The sequence below is a fragment of the Macaca fascicularis genome, chromosome 17 (genome assembly GCF_037993035.2).
Source record: "Macaca fascicularis isolate 582-1 chromosome 17, T2T-MFA8v1.1".
In the NCBI taxonomy this organism is placed as follows: domain Eukaryota; kingdom Metazoa; phylum Chordata; class Mammalia; order Primates; family Cercopithecidae; genus Macaca; species Macaca fascicularis.
In genome coordinates, this window is record NC_088391.1 from 28321572 (window position 1) to 28333621 (window position 12050).

At 42.6% G+C, this 12050-nt stretch overlaps 1 protein-coding gene and 1 long non-coding RNA gene across 6 annotated transcripts in view; both read left to right on the forward strand.

Moving 5' to 3' along the window:
- The window catches only part of FNDC3A (fibronectin type III domain containing 3A), a 226865-nt gene that overhangs the window by 188054 nt on the left and 26761 nt on the right, over positions 1–12050 (forward strand). The window lies entirely within an intron of this gene.
- LOC141408985 (uncharacterized) lies at positions 6838–7085 on the forward strand. The gene is made up of 2 exons (XR_012426954.1): positions 6838–6978; positions 7016–7085. It is a non-coding gene; the product is annotated as an uncharacterized lncRNA (long non-coding RNA).

Here is a 12050-nt window from a genome sequence, read left to right on the forward strand (position 1 = left end):
TCGCTGCAGCCACAACCTCCTGGGCTCAAGTCATCCTCCCACCTCAGCTTCCCAAGGAGCTGAGACCACAGGTGCATGCCACCACACTTGGCTAATTATTTTGTAGAGACGAGGTTTCACCATGTTGCCCAGGCTGGTCTCAAACTCCTGGGTTCAAGCGATTTTCCTGCCTCGGCCTCCCAGAGTTCTGAGATTACAGACACGAGCCACTGCACCCGGTCTCTATTCTTACCGTTTTAAATCCAAGTGTATACTTCACTCCTTTGGTTTTAGATCTTATATAATGTTGACCTTTTCTAGTGAGCTTTTTTGTTTTACTTTATTATATAGTGGTGCTTCTCAAACTTTATATATTTAAAACAAAAACCAATTTATATGACTCTTATTTGTGTAATGTGACCAAACATCTTTTAAAATATGAATGTTAGAACGTTACTAAGTGTATGCTTTGTTGGCAGGGATATCACAGAAAATAATGCTACGTTTTTCTCAATGTATCATATCAAGTGGCGTATAATTTCAATTTGTCTTATTACTGGTAGTCACTTGATAAAGCCTGTATCTACCATATTCTTCTCATATTTATAATAACCATAAAGTTATTGTTTTTTGTTTGTAATTAATAAGTGTTTTGTAAATACTGTGTACCCTGTGAGCATCTTCTTCCTTATCAAACTTTCATCCATCGTTTTAACACCCATTGGTGATTCTTGCCTAAATCAATTATAACCATGATTGATGGTGCCAAGTGGTGATTTTTAAAATTTTATCATTTTTTTCTACATTAATTAGTTGGCATTATACTGTAAGGAAAGAAAGACGTTCTCTTCTTCCTATTTATATCAGTAGGTACTCATGGAAGTCTGTTCAATGGGTTATATTTTGTTGCTTTGATTATTGTGAGGCTCAAATTGTCCCAGATTTGGGATCCCCTACAAGCTGGCTTCAGAATCCTTTTGACATGTCTCTCATTCTTTGAGCCCTTCCTTTCTGGCACAAGATATTGTAGTCCCATCTTAAAGTTTACCTTCTTAAACTCTGGAATTGGCCATTTCTCAAAGCACCAGGATCCTTTTAGTGGACAGTGATATTTAGGAATCAAGATCTAGATACTAAGTATACTTAATTGCCATAGAGGTTTTACTGCTCCTGGGCACCCTCCCAATGGACAGAGCTAGGAACTATATGTGTGTATATGTTTAGTTCATATACAAATATTTATACACGTGTATATACATAAATATACAGTTACAACACAGATACATGTCTGTGTTTCTAATCTCTGTATTTTTAAAAATCATGAGTTCACACCAGATACCCTCAATTCTAATCCAGTGCCACAGGTTAATTTTAGTTTTCCCCTGTCTTTATTTCTAACTTCCTTCATCATCAGTGAGAAACTTTGATCCAGTTCAGTGTATTTACTTACTGGATCAAACCCCTCCCTGTCCCCCCCATTCTCTTCCCTAAAGTCCTATTCAGGATCAAGGTGCTTGAGTTCCTACTGGGTACATGCTGCTGCCTCCACCCAAGACATCCCTGTCCCCAGCACAAAGGCTTGCCTTAACTCAGCCCATCTATTGGCCTTTGTACTAAATTATTCCAGGAGGAGGGTGGGGAGACTACATGTCATTCTTGCTCACTTGAGGCAAGCTTTGAAGATTGTTCTAGTGTTAAGACTCCTGAAATTCTTATTTTCCTAGTATAGTATTATTCTAGAATATAATTTTGCTCTTTGTCTTGGTCAGTATATACATTGCTATTTCTTGGCCAACCGTGCTTGAATTAGTTAATATACCAGTTAATATAAGCCAGACTGTATTTGCACAGAAGTTTTCCCAAGAATATAACAGGATGCTCATTAGTTGATAAATTCAACATTTAAATTTTCCTGCCAGTGCTTATTTAATCAAACCATTTCAAATAAATGATAAAAGCCACTGTAAATTGTTTTCACTATTAAAAAGCAAAAATAAATTTTATTACTTCTTAAGAACCTTAAGTCTTTAGCAATGGGAAATTTGATTATTTAATACATAATAATTGTTATGCTTTATTTTTTGCTATTAGCTTCATTTTAAAAACGTATAATAATGCTAGGTCAATTTAATTTCCAAATATGGTTTTCATATTTACAAGATTTATAAAATACCTGAGAAATAGGCACATCCATTCCAGTTTTGTGATGATATTGGGTTGTATTTTTGCTTCATTAATGAAGCATTCCAACAGGTCTCCTAAAGAGGAAGTTGTCTTTGTAATTTGTTAAGTTTATGAAAATCCTAAAATTCTACTACCTTGTAACACCATGGTATTATAGGGACTGAAATGCATACAAATACACATATGTGTCAGATTCCTTATCGTTCTACTATAAGCCAATCAAATTTCTATTTAGGCCAGGCATGGTGGCTCACGCCTGTAATCCCAACTACTTGGGAGTCTAAGGCACAAGAACTGCTTGAACCTGGGAGGCAAAGTTTGCAGTCAGCCAAGATTATGCCACTGCACTCCAGACTGGGTGATATATAGCAAGACTCTGTCTCAAAAAAAAAAAAAAAATTTTTTTTTTCTATGTAAAAGTTGCCAGGCATGGTAGCTCACACTTGTAATAATCCCAACACTTTCGGAGGCTGAGAAAGGAGGATCATTTGAGCCCAGGATTTCACGGCTGTAGTGAGCTATGATCGTGTCACTGCACTCCAGCCTAGGCAGCAGAGCAAGACATCATCTCTTAATAATATTAACTAATTAATTAAACTGTGTTTCACTGTGGTAGTCAACTGTCAAATTTCAGGGGAGGGAGAAGTATACAGTCAGAATCTCCAAGGAGACAGTAGGCTATTGCACAAAATTCTCCCAGATAATGAGGTTGGAGATGGGAAAACAATATTTCTGAAAGCCACCTCTTTACACAGCACTGGATAAAAGGAAGAGGGCTATATTCTGGCTTATTAAGATGTAGAGCAGTAGTTCTCAAAGTGGTCGGCAGGCCATTTTATCAGTATCGTCTGAGAACTTGTTAGAAATGTAAATTCTCTGGCCCCTCCCCTCTCCACCTCCATCTACTAAATCAGAAATTTGGGGGGCAGAGGCCTAGCAATCTGTTGTGGTATACTTCCAGGTAATTCTGATCCTTCCAAAATTTGGAAACAACTGATCTAGAGGAGGAAAAAAAAAACAGGAAGTAGAAAATGATGCTTGTATGAAGTTCTAGGAGCTCAGACACTTATTTTAAATCTGCCATGTGCAGGGATCCCAGCTTAAGGGCATTTTGAATCGTTAAATCCTATTGTTGTGTCTCTGTCTTCCTTTTTCTAGCTAGATATTGCGGAGTCTTTCAAACAGTTGTATCAAAATAAAATCTTAATATTTTAGAGAGATCTTAGAACACTGAAGAGAGATCTTAGAAAACTGAGAAAAACTATAAAAAATTAAAATATTTTAAAAATATTTAAAATACAATCCAGGAAGTAATGACTAAGTAGCATGTTATTATTCTGAAGAAACAATAAGAATATGATTAACGTAAAATGAACTACTAATATGACCAAGTTTACCAAATACTAGAGCTGAATGTTCTGCACTGAGGACAATTCTGGGATAATCAAAATACTAAAACAAGATTAGAACAGTGAAAAAATGTAAATGATAAAGAAGAATGAAAATAAAATTTTATTTATTTATTTATTTATTTTGAAACGGGGCTCACACCATCACCCAGGCTGGAGTACATTGGCACAATCATAGTTCACTGCAGCCTCAAACTCCTGAGCTCAAGGGATCCTCCCACCTTAGCCTCCTGAGTAAGCTGAGACCACAGGCATGAGCCACCACACCTGGCTAGGGAGAGAGAGAGAGTGTGCATGCGTGTGTGTGTGTGTGTGTGTGTGTGTGTGTGTGTAGATAGTCTTGTATGTTGCCCGGAATGGTGTTGAACTCCTGGACTCAATCAATCCTCCCACCTCTGCCTCCCAAAGCACTAGGATTACAGGCATGAGCCACCACGCCCAGCCAAAAATAAAATTTTAAAGCACAACAAAGCAATCAAAATTCTTTAAAGTTATTTAAAATTAAGAGTTATAAGCAATTCTAATTTCATCGAATGGTTCACTGAAGGCTGGGCTAGGACCTGGTGTCTAAAATTTTTTTTTTAAACCATCAAAGGCTTCATAGCCAAGTGGCCAGTCCTGTAACCCTAGGCCACTAGAAAACTGATGCCTTGTTTCCTGAATTTCCTGTGAAAGTTTTTCAAGTAGCAAGCCTTCTGGGATTTTTTTTTTTCTTTTTTTATTTCCAATCCCCACTTTGGATGTAGCAAGGCTTCTAAAGGTCAAGGTCTGGGCATCTTGAGCTAAGAACCTTTAGATACTTTCACTTTCAGCTTATTCCTTGTTGTTTGAGGTCTTTTTATAGGTAAAGAGAAACCAAAACAGCTTGTATCTGACTCCATTAACTACTTTTATGTTCCATCCTTGAAATTCACTTACGTCAGCATCTGTTACAGTACATAGTATGTAGTCATGTTTTCTTCCTCTCATCTTGTCTGGTGTCATTTTATGATCTATCTTTTCTGCCCTAAGTGTGCCCTAGCTAAGTCCTTAGGTCTTCTTGGTGTATCCCTCTCTTGCTTGGATATACCATCTTTTTGCCTTATATCATCCGCCGTTTCTGTCTTGAAAAATACTAAGTCTCCAAACATGTTCTGTATATAACTGCTTTCAGGCTCTTTTCTCACCTTCCAATCCAGGTTCTCCTCTATACCTAGATTAATCTTTCTGAAAAACAGCTTTCCCTCTAAGAAACAATTTCCTTAGTTTGATATAAGGTTCTTTATATTTCCATTCAGTTTTTAAAATTTACTACCTTCCAGTCCATACTTGAACCAGCTGCCTCACCAGATTAACTACTGATGTCTCCCTGAGCAGAGCTCACTGTTTACTATTCACTTGTGCTCTTACGTGCAGGGCTTTCTGTTTTTTTCTCTTACCCAAGCTTCCCCTTTGATTGCTATTGCCCAGGAAGACTCCATAACAGTTCCATTTCCCTTTTCAAAGCCTTCCTGAACCATTTTAGGCCTTAGTAATCTTTCTTCTCCTGCCCAATTCTTTTGATACACATATTGCTTATCTTCTGCATGAAGATTCTAAACTCCTCGAAGATAAGATCTGATCACACAGGGTTCCTAGCACAGTGCTCCTTATGTGATAGGCACTAAATGAACATTTTGATTATGTGTAAAATTTGGGTGGAGGGAGATTATCTTGTTGACTTCATACCTTTAATTACCCTTATGACTAGAAGGTGCTTTACAGTAAAAGGAGACAATGTTGAAATATAGAGCCTTAAAAACGTAATTAAATGAATCTTTATAGTTTTTAGGAAGACTGTTCTTCTGGTTAAAAGGTTTAAGTAGATTCTGTGCACAATATTGAGAAGTGTTTCAAACCCATTTGTAGTCTCATTTGTAAAGAAGTAGAGTGAGAAAACATCCTGAAAATCCATGTGACTGTGAGAGGACTGAGGAAGCCTGAGCAAAATTGAACAATTGGACTAAACTTTACTGAGTTCTGAGGGGCTCTATGAATGATTTGGGGTCGTAGATTTATTCATATCCTTGTGTATGGTGTTATATAGCATCATAGTCCCCATCTATGAGGCATTCATTCAACCAGTAGTTGAGCATCTACTCTCTGCTAAGCACTGTTCTAAACACTAATACTACAACAGATATTCTGATGAGGGGAATGGACAATAAATAAGCAAACAAATAGATTGTGTTAAGTGCAGTGCAGGTTAATTAAAATAGAATGGGGTAAGAGAGAATGACTGGGTAGTTAAGGAAGTCTTCTTGGAAATGGCATTTAAACAGATCTGAGTAACAAGGAAGTAGCATGTCAAAATCAGAAAAACATTCTGCTAGCACAAAGACCCTGCAGTGGAGTTTCAAGAGGTAGTTAAGGATGAAATCACACAGGGCCTTGTAGGCATGGTGTGGAATTTAGATTTTATTTTGAGTAAGATGGAAAACCATTAAAGGGTTCTGAGCTGAGCAGTGATAAAGTCCCTCTGGCTGCGGTGTAGAAAGTAGGTGGGGGTCAAGGGCAGGAATGTACACTGGGAAACTAGGTAGTGGTATAATTACAGTCACTCAGGAAAGATAGGAGAAAGGAGGCTTTCATTAACGTGGTTGTAATTGTAAAGAATAGTGAAGTGGAGGTAAAGTTAATGGGATATAGTCAGAGATTTGATGCGGTTTAGAGAAGAATCAAGGATGTCTCCTTTTTGTAAGGTCAGCCAAGAGAAAGAATAGACCCAAAGTCAGGTGAGTAAGTGTATTGAACCTCCGGCTGCTCCACTGCAGACAGAGGAGGAAGCCTCAGCTTACAAAATGAGGGATTTATATTGGGGAGAGAGACCCTGGGGTCGTTTGTTGGTTAACTTTGCCATATATCACCTTGTGACGTTTGTAGTAGCGGCTAAATGAAGGAACTTACAGGTGGGTGTAGATAAAGTTTGTGCTTCCCACGACCTCCCCTTGTGTAGTCCCAATGGCCTGTAATTGGGATTGGCTTATCACAGCAAGGCCTGATAGGTGAAGTCTGCTGGCTTCACTGTGGTGTTGTCGATTCCTTCCTGGGCAGGGGTCGCCGCGAAGGATCACCGACACGAGATTCACAGCAGAGAGTTATTTATTACTAGCGCGCTAGGGTCCCAAGCTCTAAGTTGGCCCTGGGACCCTGACTGCTTGTTACAGGCTGTTTATCTAGGCAAACACAAGTTCAAACACAGCTTAGGGCGCGAAATTCAAACAAAGCTTTAGGCGCGTGGTAATTGGGTCTGTCTATGGCCTGAGCAAGGTGTCTTGTTCTAATTGGTTAGAGCAGGACCTTATGAGGTTTTTTCCTGGAGTTGTTGATTCCGGGAACTTCGAGGCAGGGTGGGACCCCCGGAATTGGCAGGGTGGGACCCCATGAGGTTGTTTCCCGGAATTGGCAGGGTGGGACCCTATCAGGGTGGGACCCTATTGAGGCAGGGTGGGACCCTATCCAGAGCCACCTGGTGTTAATTTTTTTAAGTTCTTTTTTATGAGGCCTAGTTTCTAAGTTTTATGCGGCCTAGTTTCATTCCCTCCTCTTTTTGTGTCAGAGGCTCAATCTTGAGCCTCTTCTTCAGTCCTGAGGGTCTGGTATTGTTGGGTCAGAACCATAGCATGTACTATGTTTATTCTATTTTTAATAAGGGTGAGTAAGCGGTTGAGTATGCATGGCCTGAAAGTCAGGATGAGCGTGAGCAGGATGAGGGGTCCTAAGATGGTGGAGATTAGGGTGCTAAGCCAAGGGGATTGGTTGTACTAATTTTTAAACTAACTTTGTTGAGATTTTTTCTCTTTTTTTTTTTTTTTTTTTTTTGTCTAATTTTTTTCTTAGTTTTGCCATAGAATCTTTAACTATTCTTGAATGATCTGCATAAAAACAACATTGCTTTTTTAGGGCTGCACAGAGCCCGCCCTCTTTCAGAAAGACAATTTCTAGTCCTCGTAGGTTTTGTAATACAACTTCAGACAGAGAAGTTAAGGACTCTTCAAGTTTTGTGATAGATTGTTCTATGGCTCTAAGGTCTTTATCTATGGCTACTTTAAGTTGTTGCAGATGATGGTTACCATGCACTAGGGCTGCTGTCCTGGTCTCAACTCTAGCCGCTACCCTAATTCCTAACATGTCGGCGAGGGTGAGGGAGATTAAGGGCGGGGAAGTGCTTTGAGGAGCTTTTAGTTGGGGCTTCTCCGATATGGAAACCGGGGACTTCCTAGCTTCTAATAAAACCTGGTTTGGCCTTACTGCAACAGGGGCAGTGTCTGGATTGACTAATAGTCTGATTTGGAGGGGAATTTTAGGCGGGTTGTGCTGGTATAAATAGAGACCTTATATTAACCTTGTTGTTATTTATCTGTTATCAGATTTTGCCGCATCTTCAAACTTGATGCGAACCAGGTTGCAATTTTCCGAATATCGGGTTGTGGTACAGGGCTGGACAAAGGACATGGTTATATACTAAGGTTTTGTGGCCTGTTTCTACTTTTTATTATTAGTAGTCACACAGGACCAGCTTTTGCAATATAAGTGAGTCAGATCTCTACAAGTTTTTTTTATTTGTCCTGTCCTGAATCCGGGACAGGCATAAAACCCGTTCCGGCTGATGGACACCTTTCTAGCCTGTCCTTTCCATTCTTGTCTATCCTGAGGAGTTCTTAATAGGACTCCTGTGGGACCAGTAAACCGGGGGCCTGTGTCTTTTATCTTTTCTGCTATATATATATATATATATATATATTTTTTTTTTTTTAGGTTGAAATAGAGGTCTGGAAACCAAGTCTTTATAGGAGCATTCTCGGAGGTCTTATTTAAGACCTCTTGATTATTAAAATTAATTATCTGTCAGGTCAGGCTAAACGGCCAGTGGGGGTTAGCGTCAAAAACTACACTAGAGACGGCGCAGGGAAGAAGGGCAAACAATAAGCAAGGAGTTAGATACGAGAGAGTCTTATCTTGAGCGGGTCCGCGGAGCGTCGGAGTTTCCATGTCTCAAGTGGTGTTGGTCCGGACGTCTCTGGAGCAGCCTTGGTGTGGGATGCGTGGATCTAAGTGGAGATTCCGTCAACCTTTATGGCTGTGGGCGTGGTCAGGAGAACAATGTAGGGTCCTTTCTACCGAGGCTTTAGTCTTTGAGTACGGTGACAGAGTCTCCCACCTGGAAGGGGTGACTGGTCTGTGGATGTCCTGGTTGGTACAGTTCTGCCAAGGGGGCCCAGATTTGGGCCTGTACTGCTTGGAGTCCTTTTAGCCGAGCCTGTAGGTCAGTTTTAGGATCGGAGGGGGAGAAGGAGTTAAGTAAGGTTGACAAAGGGGGAGGTCCTCCATAGAGGATTTCATATGGAGTGAGCCCAAAACGGTTAGGTGTATTTTGGGCCCTTAACAGAGCTAAGGATAGGAGGCGTCTCCAATCTTTTAAACCAGTCTCTAAGGTCAATTTAGTAAGGGTCTCTTTTATTGTTCTATTTATTCTTTTTACCTGTCCTGAGCTCTGGGGTCTATAGGCACAATGTAATTTCCAATTAATTCCCAATATCCTGGCGAGCCCCTGACTTACCTGAGAAACGAAGGCCGGCCCGTTATCTGACCTAATTACCTTGGGAAGTCCGAATCTAGGAAAGATTTCTTCTAAAATTTACTTGGCTACTATGTGTGCCGTTTCTTGCCGGGTGGGGTAGGCTTTTACCCATCCTGAAAAGGTATCTACAAACACCAGTAAGTACTTATATCCAGCATAGTGAGGTTTTACTTCAGTGAAGTCTGTTTCCTAATAGACTCCTGGGCGGTTACCACGAGTTCATTTCCTTTCTGGCACTCGGGTAGCCCCAGCGTTTACCTGCTGACAGACCTTACAGGCAGATGTCACTTGTTCTACGAGGGTACTTGCCTTTGGGATTAGAAAGTCAGTTTTTTCAATCAGTAATTTTAGCTTTTGATTACTCAAGTGTGTCCAGGCATGTATCTGCTGGATCATTGCCAGGGCCTCCTTTTGGGGAAGGACTATTTTTCCTCCTTTTTCCTAGTTCTTAGTGTCTTTGTTCTTTATAGCCCCTATGGCTTTTGCTTTTTCCTGGTCTTCTGGGGTATAAGTATGTTCAATAGTTATGTGGCTGGTTTCGTCCTACTGCGACTGGATCCTGTCCTTTCTGATGCCCGGGGCAGTGAATTATAGCCACTTCTTGAGGAAGAAAAAGGGCTTTTAATAAGGCAATTATTTTAACTTTGTTCTTGATTTCCTTTCCTTCTGAGGTTAGGAGACCTCTTCTTTCATAGATATTTCCATGAGTATGAGCCGTTGCAAAGGCATACCGGCTATCAGTATAAATGTTAGCTTTCTTTCCCTTGGACAGCTCTAGGGCCTTGGTTAGTGCTGTTAACTCAGCCTTCTGTGCAGACGTGCCAGGAGGTAGTGATTGTGCCCAAATGGTGTTGTGGCCATCTACTACCGCCGCTCCCGCCCTCCGGGTACCTGAGTCAAGATAACTGCTGCCGTCTGTGTACCAGGTGTGATCCGCGTCTGGGAGTTCTTGGTCTTTAAGGTCTTCCCGTGTTCCATGGGTCTCAGCCAGTACTTGCCGACAATCGTGTGGGCTTGGTTGGTCTTCTGGTACCGGCAGCAGCGTAGCAGGGTTTAGGGTGACCGGAGGGCCAAACTGGACGCGGTCCGTGTCCAGTAGGAGGGCCTGGTAGTGGGTTAGGCGTGCGTTGGTTATCCACCGGTCCGGGGGCTGCCGCACTATGGCCTCTAGAGCATGTGGGGTAATAACAGTTAGTGGCTGCCCAAGGGTTAACTTAGCAGAGTCCTTGACCAGCATAGCGGTGGCTGCCATGATGCGAAGACACGGGGGCCAGCCGGCCGCCTCCGCTTCTCTCCCTCTCTCCCTGGTCCTTTCTCTCTCACAACTGCCGCCAGGATTTTTGTTAAATGCTTATCCTTCACTCGGTTCTTAGATCCTCTCGCTCTATCTGTTCCTTCGCTAACCTGGCTTCCCTTTCCTCAGGGGTTTCTCTCTTATTATACACTTTTTCTGCCTCCTTAACCAATTCCTGTAATCTATAGGTTTGGATTCCATCTAGTCTTTGGAGTTTTCCTTTGATATTTAATGCAGCTTGGTCTATGAATGCCATAGCTACGGTAGCCTTATGTTCTAGGGCCTCTGGGTCTAATGGGGTATATATTTGGAACCCTTCCAGAAGCCTTTCCATGAAGGCTGCCGGGCTTTCATCCCTTTCCTGAGTCATGGTCCTTACCTTGGCCAAATTTGTGGGGCGCTTTCCTGCCCCTTTGAGACCCGCCAACAGAGCCTGGTGATAGATTTGGAGACTCTCCCTACCTGGTGCCGTTTCATAGTCCCAGTCTGGGCGAGTGAGGGGAAATCCCTCGTCTATTTTATTGGGAAGTTGGGTTGGGAGGCCTCCTGGTCCTGGCACATTTTTCCGGGCCTCCAGGAGGACTTGCTGCCTTTCTTCAGTGTTTAGGAAGACCTGCAAGAGTTGCTGGCAATCATCCCAAGTGGGCTGGTGAGTGAGGAGAATGGATTTTATTAACGAGGTTAGGGCCTGGGGGTCTTGGGAAAAGGAAGGGTTATGGGTTTTCCAGTTGTAGAGGTAAGGGCCAGTACTGGACCGTGCGATTGACAGTACGGAGGGGAAAAAGGGAGGATTGCTAAGTGGAAGGGCCTTCTGGGTCCTCAGTCCACCACAAGCGGAGACGAGGAGGTGTCGGCGGCGGCGTCCGAGGGGTGAGTTTGGGCGGGGCTGGAGAAGGAGACTGGGTGGAGGGAGGGGCCGAGGGAGAAGTTGGAGAAAGGGTAGGGGCCGAGGCGGTAGAGGAAAGAGCTGGGGACAAGACAGGGGGCAAGGGTGAAGCGTAAGGTGGAGGTCCCAGAAGGGGGTTTTGAGGTGGAGGAGGCAGGGGATCAAGAAGGAGGAGGTCCCTCTGGGGTTCATCTGGGAGGACTGGCTTATGCGGGTCCGGATTCCGATTCTTTGGGGCTTCTAAGGCAAGGAGGGTAGATTGGGATGGGGAAGGGGAATGGAGGAAGGGTTTCACCCAAGAGGGAGGGTTTCGGACCAGATCCTCCCAAGTAATTATGTAGGCCACCTGGTCTGGGTGTCCGTGTGGCCCAGGATCCATCACTGTTGCTTTAACCTGTAAGATAATTGGGAGGTCAAATGTTCCGTCCCGGGGCCACCCAACATGGAGGGTAGGCCACTCGGACGAGCAGAATTTTCGCCATCATCCTTTACGGACTTCTATGGAGAGGTTGTGGGCTCGAGCCCGAACGTCAGGGAAGTGAGTCAGGGTCAGAGACAAAGGAGTCGTCAACGTCTGTCTTATTTCGTCCACGTATAACAAGGACAAAACGAAAGTAACAAAAACAAAGACCAGACAAGTAAGGAGAAGCCACGCGGCCAGAGAGTGGCGCCACAAGATTACAAAATATTCAGACGGCA